Below are 12,916 nucleotides of genomic sequence, written 5' to 3' on the forward strand. Positions count from 1 at the left end.
AGCAGGCACAGAGGCCTTTCTGTCTCCCATTTCTTGCAGGCAAGACCCCAGCCTCCACAATCTTCCCTGAGTTGCAAAGGGCAGATTCAAACAGTTGCTAATCAAGTTATTGTTGTTGTTTCGTCCCTAAGTTGTAACTGACTCTTTTGCTAAGCCATGGACTGTAGCCTGCCAGGCTCCTCTGTCCACGGGATTTCCCAGACAAGAATACTTGAGTGGGTTGCCATTTACTTCTCAGGGTATCTTCCTGAGCCAGGGATTGAATCCATGTCTCCTTCATTGGTGGGTGGATTCTTTACCACTTAGCCATCTGGAAACCCAACATCAACTGTACTTCAATTTTTTAAGAAAGAAATGATTATTGAATGGAGTCAAAACTGAATAACCTTTCTTTCCCCACAAGACCTTATTAATATTTATTCTCCAAACAATACGCAAACAAAATTGATTAAAAAGCAGAAAACTGAGGTTTGAAGAATGAAAACTCCCAGAGAGGGCTTCAGGGTGGGAGTGGAACAGAAGCCAATCTGGTGGTAATTCTGCTCGTCATTCTCCTGTCTGTTTAGTCTCTCTTATCTCAAGGCTATGGTGACAGCCTGGAATGAATTGAATCCTGAATAGCAACTGCAGGTCTGCAGGCCTGGGATGAAGTACCATGTCTCTTTAACTCTTTCTTCGGAGAGAATTCTAAAAAGGTGGGAAAAGAGAGAAAAAGGAAATTTAGTCCACAGAGAAATTAACTGCAATGCCAAGACCACACACAGCTTTAAAATTCAATGCTTTCTTTCTCTGAAGATACCCAGGTCGGTTTGTCTCTGCTGTTTTTCATCATATAAATTACTTTGCTTGAAGGGCAAGTGGGAGTAAATATAGCAGCAGTATCTCTGATGTAACATTTACTGACCTGGCTTTGACATGTCCTTGACATTGTCCTTTAGAAAAGAAAGAGAAAAAGAGAAACTGTCTCTGCTACTGTGTGTAAGAGAAACTCCCATTCTCAGCCATCATCCGAGTATGGGAGACTGATAAATATAAAGAATAAAAATGAAAAAGTGAAAGATGCTGGTAATTTGTCAGCTTTCCTGTGTTTGACTGTCCCTGGCAGGTGGGCCAGTGCCAGAGACAGTCAATCAGCAGTATTAACCAAGGTGGGGGTAGCCAGATGCTCATGCTGGAAAGTTCAAGGCACAGTTCAAGTTCCCATTCTGAACCTGCATTTTAAAAACATCCTGCCCAAAAGTTTTGTAGGTTACCGAGTCCCATTTTCCCCTTACTCTTTCCAGTCTCTCTCTTTTTTTTCCTTAAAGCAAGGACTTAAGGATATCAATGATGAAACTTTACTTTTTATAGAGCTGGAATACACATCTAAAAGAGAATTGTGGGACTTCCCTGATGGCTCAGTGGTAAAGAATCCTCCTGCCAATGCAGGAGACTCGGGTTCAATCCCTCTGAGAAGATCCCACATGCCTCAGACCAACTAAGCCCAATAGCCACAACTATTGAGCCTGTACCCTAGAGCCTGCTGCTGCTGCTGCTGCTAAGTCACTTCAGTCGTGTCCGACTCTGTGCGACCCCATAGATGGCAGCCCACCAGGCTCCCCCGTCCCTGGGATTCTCCAGGCAAGAACACTGGAGTGGGTTGCCATTTCCTCCTCCAATGCATGAAAGTGAAAAGTGAAAGGGAAGTCGCACCCTAGAGCCTAGGAGCCGCAATTACTGAAGCCTGAGCACTCTAGGGCCCATGTTCCACAAGAGAAGCCACTGCAATGAGAACCTGAGCAGCACAACTAGAGATTAGCTCCTGATTGCCGCCACTAGAGAAAGGCCTGTGCAGGAATGAAGGCCTAGTAGAGCACCCCCACTCCAAAAAAAAGTAAATAATTGTGGCTCTCTGAGGAGAGGACTGGATAAGTGGGTGAGTAAGTTCAGGGTTGGGGGTGGGGAGGAGGGCAGAGGGGAGAACAGCCCAGAAGTCTTTTCTCTATGCTTTCTGATTACTTTACAATGAGAATATTTAGTGAATTACATTTTCTTTTTTTTTTTATTCAGGCCACAAAGCCTGTGGGATCTTAGTTCCCCCAGCTGGGATCAAAGAGCCCCCGGCCTTGTTCTTAAACACTGAACCGTCAGATAAGTTCCCCATGTGCAATTTAAGTAGGGAAAAGGACAGAAAGGATGGATTGGGAAACAGTTCACCTGTGATTTATACATGAAACTTCATTTGGACATATTATGAACTCTCAGTTAACCCCAATAAAATATGCTTGGTAGATTAACTGGGATTATCTTACTGCCAATGTCCAGCATATAGTTTCAACTCCTTTTGTTTTTTAATTTTGCACCTCAATGTAAAATTTAAATTATGTACCACATGAAAATATGTTATTTGTAATAAATACATATGTATACATGCTTCTGTCTATCCATTTATGTTTATTAATTACTTTTTTTTTTTTTTTTAATATTTATTTGGTTGCGTTGGGTCTTACTGCGGCACATACGGTCTCTTGTGGTGGACAGGCTTAGTTTCGAGACATGTGGGATCTTGGCAACCAGGGATTGAATCCATGTCCTCAGCATTGGAAGACAGAATTTTTAACCACTGAACTGTCACTGACTCCAAACTCCCTCTGCTCACTGCAGGACTGGCCAATGAATGAGAGAGGAGGTGTTGAGGCAAGGTATTTGACTTTATTCAGAAAGCTGGCTGACCAAGAAAATGGCAGACTAACTCAAAATAACCATCTTATCTGGAGCTGGATGTCAGGTTCTTTTTATAGATCGAAGATGGTTGGGGGAGGTGGCCATTAATCTTGCAAATATCTCCTAGAAGGGCAAGCCTCAGGCAGGGAATGTATTAATTTCTTCATTCTTGCCATCTAAAGGGAGGGCAGGGTTCTGAACAAAGGCAGTTTAGTTTACCAGTCAGGCAGAAGGGCAAGATTCTCTGAGACAGACCATTATGTATGATTATAACAACAAAAGCAACAAAAAGCAAGTCAAAGAAACAATTCCAACATGGAGTCAGAATTGGCTTTTCCCTGCAACAGACCACTAGGGAAGTCCCTACTTTCTTGTTTTCTTGATAAGACAGAAATAAGAGAACATTGTGATGGTACTGCTGGCAATGCACTCCCACTGCCACCCCCGTTTTAAGACCACTGGCCAAATTAACAGAGCAATGCTGTTCTAGGAGTTAATGTATACATTAATGTAAACAAAATAGCTCATGCAGTGCCTGGCATAGGCTATTTGCTCTATAAAATATAAAAATTGGGATCCTTTCTTTCTTCCCCCTTGCTCATGGGAAAGGACATGGTTGAAACAAAAGAACTTCTTTGTAAGCATCTGGCCTAGGAAAGTCAGAGCTAGGGAGGATTTGATACCAATCCCCCTCATCTTAAGACAAAAATGCTGAGGGCCAGGGAGAGTTGCTGTTTAATAAACCTTACAAATCCTCTGAGTGGCAATGCCAGGTGTCTTTTTCTTACTCCTTTTTTTTTTTTGGCTGCACCTAGCAGTTTGCAGGATCTCAGGTTCCCAGCCAGAGATTGAACCTGGGCCACAGCAATGAAAACCAGAAATCCTAACCACTAGGCCACCAGGGAACTCCCCCAAGTGTCTCTTTTCTTTCTTTCTTTTTATCTTTTCCCTGTCAAGTGTCTTAATGTAGTCTTCTAAACTTCCATGTGTACCTCTGGCTCATTTCTAAACTACATGACTGAGCGACTTTCACTTCACTAATTTTGGGGTTAACTGTCTTCTCTCTTTCCTCATCTTGGTATGGCTAAGTTTAAAACTACGATCTTACACTTTCATGTGCTGTAGGAGGAAAACTTCAGAAAAGCTAGAAATACAATAAAAGCTTTAAAAATTAATTCACGTGACTAGGCTGAAGGCATCCTGGCTTCTCCCATAGCATAGTATATATACATAGTGAGCAGCAGGTAGGGCTTATTATTATTGTCATCATCCTCATCATCCTTATCATCCTTATCAGTTTGGCTTCCCTGTAAGTGTGAATAGGTTTTCAATGATATGTTTCAAACGTCTAAGCAGCTTCTCTTGTCCTGAGAGAGACTGAGCCAGCATCCAGGTGGCTTCTAAGAACAATACCTACCCGACAACTCAGGTGGCTTGGCGTTGCTGAGCCCAGAGAAAACGTTGGGAAGATCTAGCAGAGGGAGCTCCCAGCCCCCAGCGTGATGCCTGGGGCAAGCTCCTGGAAAAGTTTACCTAATTTCCACCTAGAAAAACAGAGCTCTCCTCTGGAATTCAAACACAATTTAGAGAGGACAGAGAAATTCACAGCCTGGGGCCCAAGTCTGCCTAGTGCCAAAACAACCACAAAATTCTGCTTCACAGTTTGTGAAGCACTATGAAAGGCAGAGGGCCTGAGTCACAGGCAGGCTTTACAAAGTTCACAAAGTCTCATTTTACCAATTTAAAACAAAACTGGAAATAAGGTAAAGAGGAAGGAAAAGACACTAATAAGAGTTGAGAGCCCAGTTGTTCTAGACAGCAGGTACATTGACATTTCTTATTTCACTTTCACAACCTCCCTGGAAAGAAGATTCATTGCTATTTTTTTTTAAAAAAACTGAAGCTCATAGGCCAAGCAGCATGCCCAGGTTTACAGAGCAACCAAGTGGCAGAACCAAAAAGTGAGTCTAGGCCCTTTGACCTCTAACCTCGTGAGTGCACCTTCCTCAGCCCCACATGAAGCAACCAAATTCCAGAATGTTTTATGAGCACCCTGCTGAAGGTCATGCAGCTAATAGCAGGCAGGGCTGGCGTCTGCCTGTAATTCAGTTGTCAGGCTTCAGGTGGTTAGTCTGTGTTTAGCAAGATGTCTTGTTTGCTGATGGGAAACAAAGATGTGGTGAAAGAAAAGCTGACTTGTTTAGTTAATTTGGGTTGGAGATGTGGTTTGCAGGGAGAGGGCCCTAAACTAAAACATCACATTATGAAATTACAGATCAAATGAAGAAGTAGGAATGAAATGAAGTAAATCCAGGAGCCCATGCTGACCAGAAAACAAAACCAAATTTCTCTTCTCTGTGTTAATCAAGTTTTTTTTTTTAATTGGAGTATAATTGCTTTACAATGTTGTGTTACATTCTGCTGTACAACAGCATGAATCAGCTGTATGTATATACATACCACCTCCCTCTTGAGCCTTCCTCTCACCCCTCCCTTAATCAAGTCTTTAAAACAACTTATATTTTTGAATGAAATATTTCCATGATAAAAAAAATCAAGAGATTCAAAATATGAAAAGGTAACATGAAAAGTCACTTTTCCTCCTCCTCTGAGCCCTTCACCTGCCCGCGCCCCTCCCCCTTTCCCCACAGCTAGCCTGGCCACCAGAGAGTATTCAGAGGCCTTGACTCAACCTAAACACAGAGGATTCTAGGTGTTAGAAGAGAATGCTCATTACAGGGTATCAACTGCAGAACAATGCACAACCTAAAATTTTTGAGTTGTTTGCTTCAAAGATCTTATTAGAACTGGGCATGGAACAATAGACTGGTTCCAAATAGGAAAAGGAGTATGTCAAGGCTGTATATTGTCACCCTGCTAATTTAACTTATATGCAGAGTACATCATGAGAAATGCTGGGCTGGATGAAGCACAAGCTGGAATCAAGATTGCCGGGAGAAATATCAATAACCTCAGATATGCAGATGACACCACCCTTATGGCAGAAAATGAAGAAGAACTAGAGAGCCTCTTGATGAGAGTGAAAGAGGAGAGTGAAAAAGTTGGCTTAAAGCTCAACATTCAGAAAACTAAGATCATGGCATCCGGTCCCATCACTTAATGGCAAATACATGGGGAAACGGTGGAAACAGCGGCTGACTTTATTTTTCTGTATTCCAAAATCACTGCGGATGGTGACTGCAGTCATAAAATTAAAAGATGCTTACTCCTTGGAAGGAAAGTTATGACCAACCTAGACAGCATATTAAAAAGCAGAGACATTACCTTGTCAACAAAGGTCCATCTAGTCAAGGCCATAGTTTTCCCAATAGTCATGTTTGGATGTGAGAGTTGGACTATAAAGAAAGCTGAGCGCCAAAGAATTGATGCTTTTGAACTGTGGTGTTGCAGAAGACTCTTGAGAGTCCCTTGGACTGCAAGGAGATCCAACCAGTCCATTCTAAAGGAGATCAGTCCTGGGTGTTCATTGGAGGGACTGATGTTGAAGCTGAAACTCCAATACTTTGGCCACTTGATGCGAAGAGCTAACTCATTTGAAAAGACCTTGATGATGGAAAAGACTGAGGGCAGGAGGAGAAGGGGACAACAGAGGATGAGGTGGTTGGATGGCATCACCGACACAATGGACATGGGTTTGGGTGGACTCTGGGAGTTGGTGATGGACAGGGAGGCCTGGTGTGCTGCGGTTCATGGGGTTGCAAAGAGTCAGACACGACTGAGCAACTGAACTGAACTGAACTGAGTACTACAGCCTGGGAGACAACTTCTCAGAAAACTGAGGAACTGTTCCAAAGAGGTCAAGGGAAAGCCAGGGTATATGAGATTTTTATTGTTTTTTTTTTTTTAAGTTTATTTTTGGCTGTGTTGGGTCTTCATTGCCATGAAGGCATTATTCTAGTTGCAGCAAGCAGGGGGGCTACTGTCTAATTTCAGTGCTCAGGCTTCTCCTCAAGAAACCTTGCTGTGGAGCAAGGGCTCTAGGGCATATGGGCTTCAGCAGTTGTGGCTCCTGGGTCCTAGAGCCCAGGCTCAAGAGTTGTGACACACCGGCTTAGTTGTATATTCTCCTGCATTTGCAGGCATATTCTCTACCACTGAACTACCAGGGAAGCCCCTGTTTTTCTGTTTTGTTTTAATATTTATTTGGCTGCACCAGGTCTTAGTCGTGGAACATGGGATCTTTGATCTTCACTGCAGCATGTGGAATCTTCAGTTGTGGCATGTGGGATCTAGTTCCCTGACCAGATATTGAACCCTAGCACCCTGCACTGAGAGTGTGGAGTCTTAGTCACTGGACCGCCAGTGAAGTCCCAGGGCATATGAGTTTTTTGCTGGAAACATGTAGTCAAACATCAAAAGATTACTGCTCATCACAAAGAACAGATGCTACAGATTGGTGATTTTAGCACTCTTCTGTTTTGGAAAGATGCAAGGATCTGGGTTCACTGAAATTACTCCTTAGATATGCATCTTAACTAAGGCTAATACCCAAGGCACAGAATGCTTCCTGTTTTTCTTGATCCTGAATTTCCCTGAGGGCACACCTTCAGTGCTGCAGTGGCTGGAACTGGGATGGCTGGAAACCCTTCCTGTTCAAAATGATGTGATTTGAGGTGTGTGTTAAGGCCCAATGCTTTGTCCTAAATATATCCTCACTGACCTGGTACCACCTTCCCCTTTAACCTAGCTGGAAATTCCCCCAAGTGAGGGCTAATCCTCATATTAAACAAAGATGAGGACATGACTTCTAGAACTACACCAGAATAGGGTAACTCTCAAAGTACATAATTTTGCCTAAGTCATTCCTGTTTATCAACCTAATTCATATTCTCTGGTTATTTTGTTCTCTCCATTTTCTTCTTCAAAAGACCCTCACCAAGGGGACTTCCCTGGCGGTCCAGAGGTTAAAACTCTGTGCTTCCAAAGCAGGGGGTACGGGTTTGATCCCTGGTACGGAGAAGGCAATGGCACCCCACTCCAGTACTCCTGCCTGGAAAATCCCATCGATGGAGCCTGGTAGGCTGCTGTCCATGGGGTCGCTGGGGGTTGGACACAGCTAAGCGACTTCACTTTCACTTTTCACTTTCCTGCATTGGAGAAGGAAATGGCAACCCACTCCAGTGTTCTTTCCTGGAGAATCCCAGGGACGGGGGAGCCTGGTGGGCTGCCGTCTATGGGGTCACACAGAGTCGGACATGACTGAAGTGACTTAGCAGTAGCAGCAGCAGCAGGGGGGACCTAAGGTTTCGCATGCTGCATGGCACGGTCAAAAACAAAACAAAAAGACCCTCACTGAGGCAAATATGAGTTTAGGATTTTAAATATAATAGATTTCCTCACATTTTCCAAGAAGCCAGCTTGACACAAACTAGATTTTGCTTATGGGTGAACCGTGAGGGATTTATGATCAAGGCCTTCCTCCCCTTCCAAGTGCCTGGTTACTGACCTCACAAGATCATAATTTATGAGGACCTTTTACCTTCACTCCCTTTTTACCAAGTAAAACAACAAAAAGAAAAAGGTGAGGACATTGTCTTAGGCTGCTACTGATAGGAGAAATGGAAACCGCACACCCTGGCCAGGCACCACAGTAACCATTTGCATGAGCTATTGTAGGACAGGAGATCCTGGTCAGGACACAGAACTAGCCAGCACCCACGAGAATTCTGGAAAGCTCAAAAGGAGAGACTATAGACACCAGTCAATATGTCCTCCCAGAATCCTTCTCGCTGGAATCTATCTTGGTTGAGTGATGTGCACACCACCAGGAAGGACCCTGAGTCAGAATGACTGGCAAGATGCAACCCAGAAAGAAAACTAATCCCATCACCATAAAACCCAAGACTGTGACCCATGTGGCAGTGCAGTCCTCCTGGGTACCCCTTACCCTCCTATTCTCCCCACCCCCGGCGCCCTTCCCAATAACGCCTCTTGCTATGTCAGCATGCGAGTCTCCTCAGACAACTCATTTCTGAGTGTTAAACAAGAGCCCACTCTTGGGCCCTGGATGGGGCCCCCCTCCTGCAACACTATCAACCCTCCACTGTTAATCAGGTCTTCTTTAAGCTTATAATCAAAATAGCTAAGGAGGCAGACCTTACACCTGTTTTGTCCGTGCCTTTCCAAATTTGAACAAAGCCTTTGCCCAACTTTGCTGCTCTTCAAAGAGTCTGTCCTGTTTTCACCAATCTTTGGCAAACTCCTCTAACAAATTATCTGCCTGGCAATTACATTCACCTCTTAACTTGCAATAATTTGGTTTTGACCTCTATTGAAAATGTAATTAGGGGCCATTATCTATTCCTGAATGAGTAGATTCAAATGCCCCTTCTCAGTCTTTACTGAATCCCAGAGTCCCCTGTTGAATTTTGTTATTGCAAACAACACCCTAAAAGATGTTTTTTTTTTTAAAAAAAAAATTAAAATAGCTAATTATAGGGAATTCCCTGGTGGTCCAGTGGTTAACTGCTGAGGGCCTTGGTTCAGTCCCTGTTCTGGGAACTAAGATCCCACAAGTCAAGTGACATGGCAAAAAAAAAATTATAGGAACAGCATAGACGCTTTAATATTGTTGTAAATATAAGGCAGAAAAAGTCACCCACAATGCCACTATACCCCAAAAGACAAGCATTTTTTAAGAAGATATATTTACAGGGCACTAGCTCAATATATTATAGTTCATCTTACAGAATGTTATACAACATTTGAAAACAATGAAATAAATCCATAGGTATGAAAAAAAAAACTTCCATAGTAATTAGTGGAAGTGAAAAATATCATGATGCACTGTACACATCATGCAATACCATTTGTGTATTTTTATAGATGTATATATGAAATAAAATTATTTTTATTTTAAGGCAGGGCAAGAACTTTTTTTTAGGACAAGAAAATTTTTAAACACAAAATTCTTTCCTGCCTCCAGCTAATTTGGGGATACTTTAGACGCTCCCTGAAGCATCCCAGAGAGAGATTAAAACAATTAGGATTGTTTAGTATGTTGGGTTATATGGGAAGCATTGCCTAGTGGAGTGGAGATAAACCTTCTCAGGTTGCACTGTATGGATAAAATGTCATTAATATAAATATTCTTATAAATTATATAAAATTTCTAAAATTGGATATGTTCTGGTATAATGCTACCAGTCATAATTCTAATTATGATCTTAAAATGTTGTACATTATAGCAATAACTAAGTTTTTTTGTCAATTGCATTGTAATCAGATCTCTGCTGCTGCTGCTAAGTCACTTCAGTCGTGTCTGACTCTGTGGGACCCCATAGACGGCAGCCCACCAGGCTCCCCCGTCCCTGGGATTCTCCAGGTAAGAACACTGGAGTGGGTTGCCATTTCCTTCTGCAATGCATGAAAGTGAAAAGTGAAAGTGAAGTCGTTCAGTCGTGTCCGACCCTCAGCGACCCCATGGACTGCAGGCTTGCAGGCTCCTCCATCCACGGGATTTTCCAGGCTAGCTATACCTTTAAAGTCTTTTGTCATTCTAAGACATTACTTTGATGTCTTTGCAAAAATGCCTCATCTACAAGAAGATTCATAGAATTTTTTTAAGACTTATTTTTAAAAATATTTATTTATTTTTGCTGTATCAGGCCTTAGTCGTGGCTAAGAGGTTCTTTTCAGCTTGTGGACTTCTCTCTAGCTGTGGAAGGTAGGCTCAGTGGTTGTGGCATGTGAGCTTGGTTGCCCTGTGGTATGTGAGAATCTTAGTTCCCTGACCAGGGATAAAATCCACATCCCCTGCATTGGAAGGTGGATTCTTAACCACTGTACCACCAGAGAAGCCCCTTAATTGAATTATTAAAAGGATACTCTATGTTTATTTCTGAAGTTTATCACAGTAATCTATTTTTGGATACAGATCAGATGCCTCATGACCTGCATCCAGAAGATTATTCACACTGGAAAAGACATCAGATAAAGGACTGTCCACAGCCTTGTTGGAAGGGGCCATATCAGGCCTTCTCTCTTAAATGGACTGAAACTCCTGATTCTGACACCCTCTTAGACTGAGACCAGCAGTACCAGACCAGGACAAGAAGAAGACAACATCCGAAGTAGACGGCTTCCAAGATGCCGAACCAGACCTGTGTAATAATTACTTTGAGACTTGATCACACTTTTGTTTGTGAACCAAACATTACTTTCTTGAGCTCAGGCTTATGCAAATGTCAAAAATCAACCCAGTTGCTAGATTTATGGTTGATTACCTATGTCCAGTATTTCTGGGTTGCCTCAGTGGATCTCTCCTCTCCAAGGTTCTAATTGGAAGGCCCTTATCGATTTTAGCTTAGAAGAAAGGAATTCTGGTACCATGCAAGTACTGATGATAATCACTCTTATGAAATGGGACACTCTTACATTAAACTCTTATGTTTAATCTATCTATAAATATTCCTTTTCACTAGATATTAAATATATTGAGTAGCTCCTAACAGGACCCAATAGATTTATGGAACAAATTTATGGCCTTAGCTATTCCCAGGTTGGTTAGGAAGGTGAACAATTGGTTTTCCTTAGGCTCAAGGTCACCTATGGGTAGCCTTGAAAATAGTCCCTGCCAACCTGTCTTTAATTTGGCCTGCTAGGTTCAATTGGGCTACCCAGGTGGCGCTAGTGGTAGAGAACCTGCCTACCAATACAGGAGACGTGAAAGATGGGTTCGATCCCTGGGTTGGGAAGGGATGGCAATCCACCCCAGAATTCTTGCCTAGAGAATTCCATGGACAGAGGAGCCTGGTGGGCTACGGTCCATAGGATTGCAAAGAGTCGAACATAACTGAAGCGACTTAATATACACACCTGTTCAATTAGTGTTTCAGTGGTATGATTATTTGGTCATGATATTTGTTCCTTCACTTGGAATAGAATATGTCATTATTTATAAAGAGGCATCAACAAAATTCAGCCAGTAAGCTTTAAATGGTAGTAACCATCACTGGGCTTGTCAGATGGCTTCCGGCCTGCCAAGCAGGTGACATGGATTCGATCCCTGGGTTGGGAAGATCCCCTGGAGAAGGAAATGACAACCCACTCCAGTATTCTTGCTTGGGAATTCTATGGACAGAGGAGCCTGTAGGCTACAGTTCATGGGGTCACAAAGACACAACTTAGCAACTGAGCATGCACGCATGAAACCAAGTCATTAGTTTGTTCAGTTAAGAAGTTTCCATGATGAGGAAAGCAGTCCTACAGGGGCAACTTGCACTATCACACACAGTGAATATATTCACATATATTTATATATGCTTTGACCTTCAAGATTTGTGTTTTTATACCTGATGAGTCTTCTAATGTAACCTGCCTTATGACACATAAGAAAAATCAAATTTCCACTCTGAATGATCCTCTTTCCAGTTTAAGTGAAATGTTAGGAAGACGGTTTGATTCAGGCGGATGTTGGCTTAAATCTTTGCTAATGATAGTTACTCCTACATTTTAATAACAGTTTGTGTAACTTAAAAAATATTAATAGTAGTTTCTTGCCTTTATGTTGTGTATCACCTACTCCCATTTAGAAAATATCCAAACCATTTGAAACTATTAATCACATCCATCGTTCTCTATAAAATAATGGACATGCACAGTATACATGCAAGGGAAAATTGGCATAAGTCCTATTGGACCACTTGAAATTAACTGTCAGTCCTTGCCAGACATCCTACCAGTACAACTCCCCTAAGAGAAAAGAAAGAACTGGGCTATTAGGAACCGGCATCGAGGGACATGGTATACCACAGGAGGTAACCAACCATCCTAGCATCAAGGGACCAAATATTTGATCACCTTTTGATTAATTATCAAAAGAGAGAATTGATGAAATAAAGTTATTTTTAAGACAGGACAAGAAAAATGTTAAACATAAAATTCTCTCCCTGCCTGTTTGAGCCACCACCCCTTCCCCTTTAGCATGCCTTGTGCACCTGCGTTATACATTAACTAGATCCCCTTAGAAGACACAGGAATGCTCATTCACCAAAAAAAGAGCTATTTCCTCCTGGTACCAACAGGTAACACCTTAGGAGATAACATTCCTTTCTCAATCCTGTAAGGGGTCACAATAAGCCACTACTCACCTTGTTGGACTATGTAAACTGTCAATATATTATTTTGATGTATAACCCTTTGTCTCAAAAAACTTATATATTTATATATGCTTTGACCTTCAAGATGCAGA

The 12,916-nt window shown here is 42.2% G+C and overlaps 1 long non-coding RNA gene across 1 annotated transcript in view; it reads right to left on the reverse strand.

The window, feature by feature from the left end:
- Positions 1-339: 339 nt before the first annotated feature.
- The window catches only part of LOC113889452, a 174,655-nt gene continuing 162,078 nt past the window's right edge, over positions 340-12,916 (reverse strand). Inside the window, exon 6 of the long non-coding RNA XR_003510265.1 lies at positions 340-687. This is a non-coding gene — a long non-coding RNA (uncharacterized LOC113889452). The remainder of the gene's footprint in view (positions 688-12,916) is intronic.

This window comes from Bos indicus x Bos taurus, chromosome 3, assembly GCF_003369695.1.
Source record: "Bos indicus x Bos taurus breed Angus x Brahman F1 hybrid chromosome 3, Bos_hybrid_MaternalHap_v2.0, whole genome shotgun sequence".
Taxonomy (NCBI): Eukaryota; Metazoa; Chordata; class Mammalia; order Artiodactyla; family Bovidae; genus Bos; species Bos indicus x Bos taurus.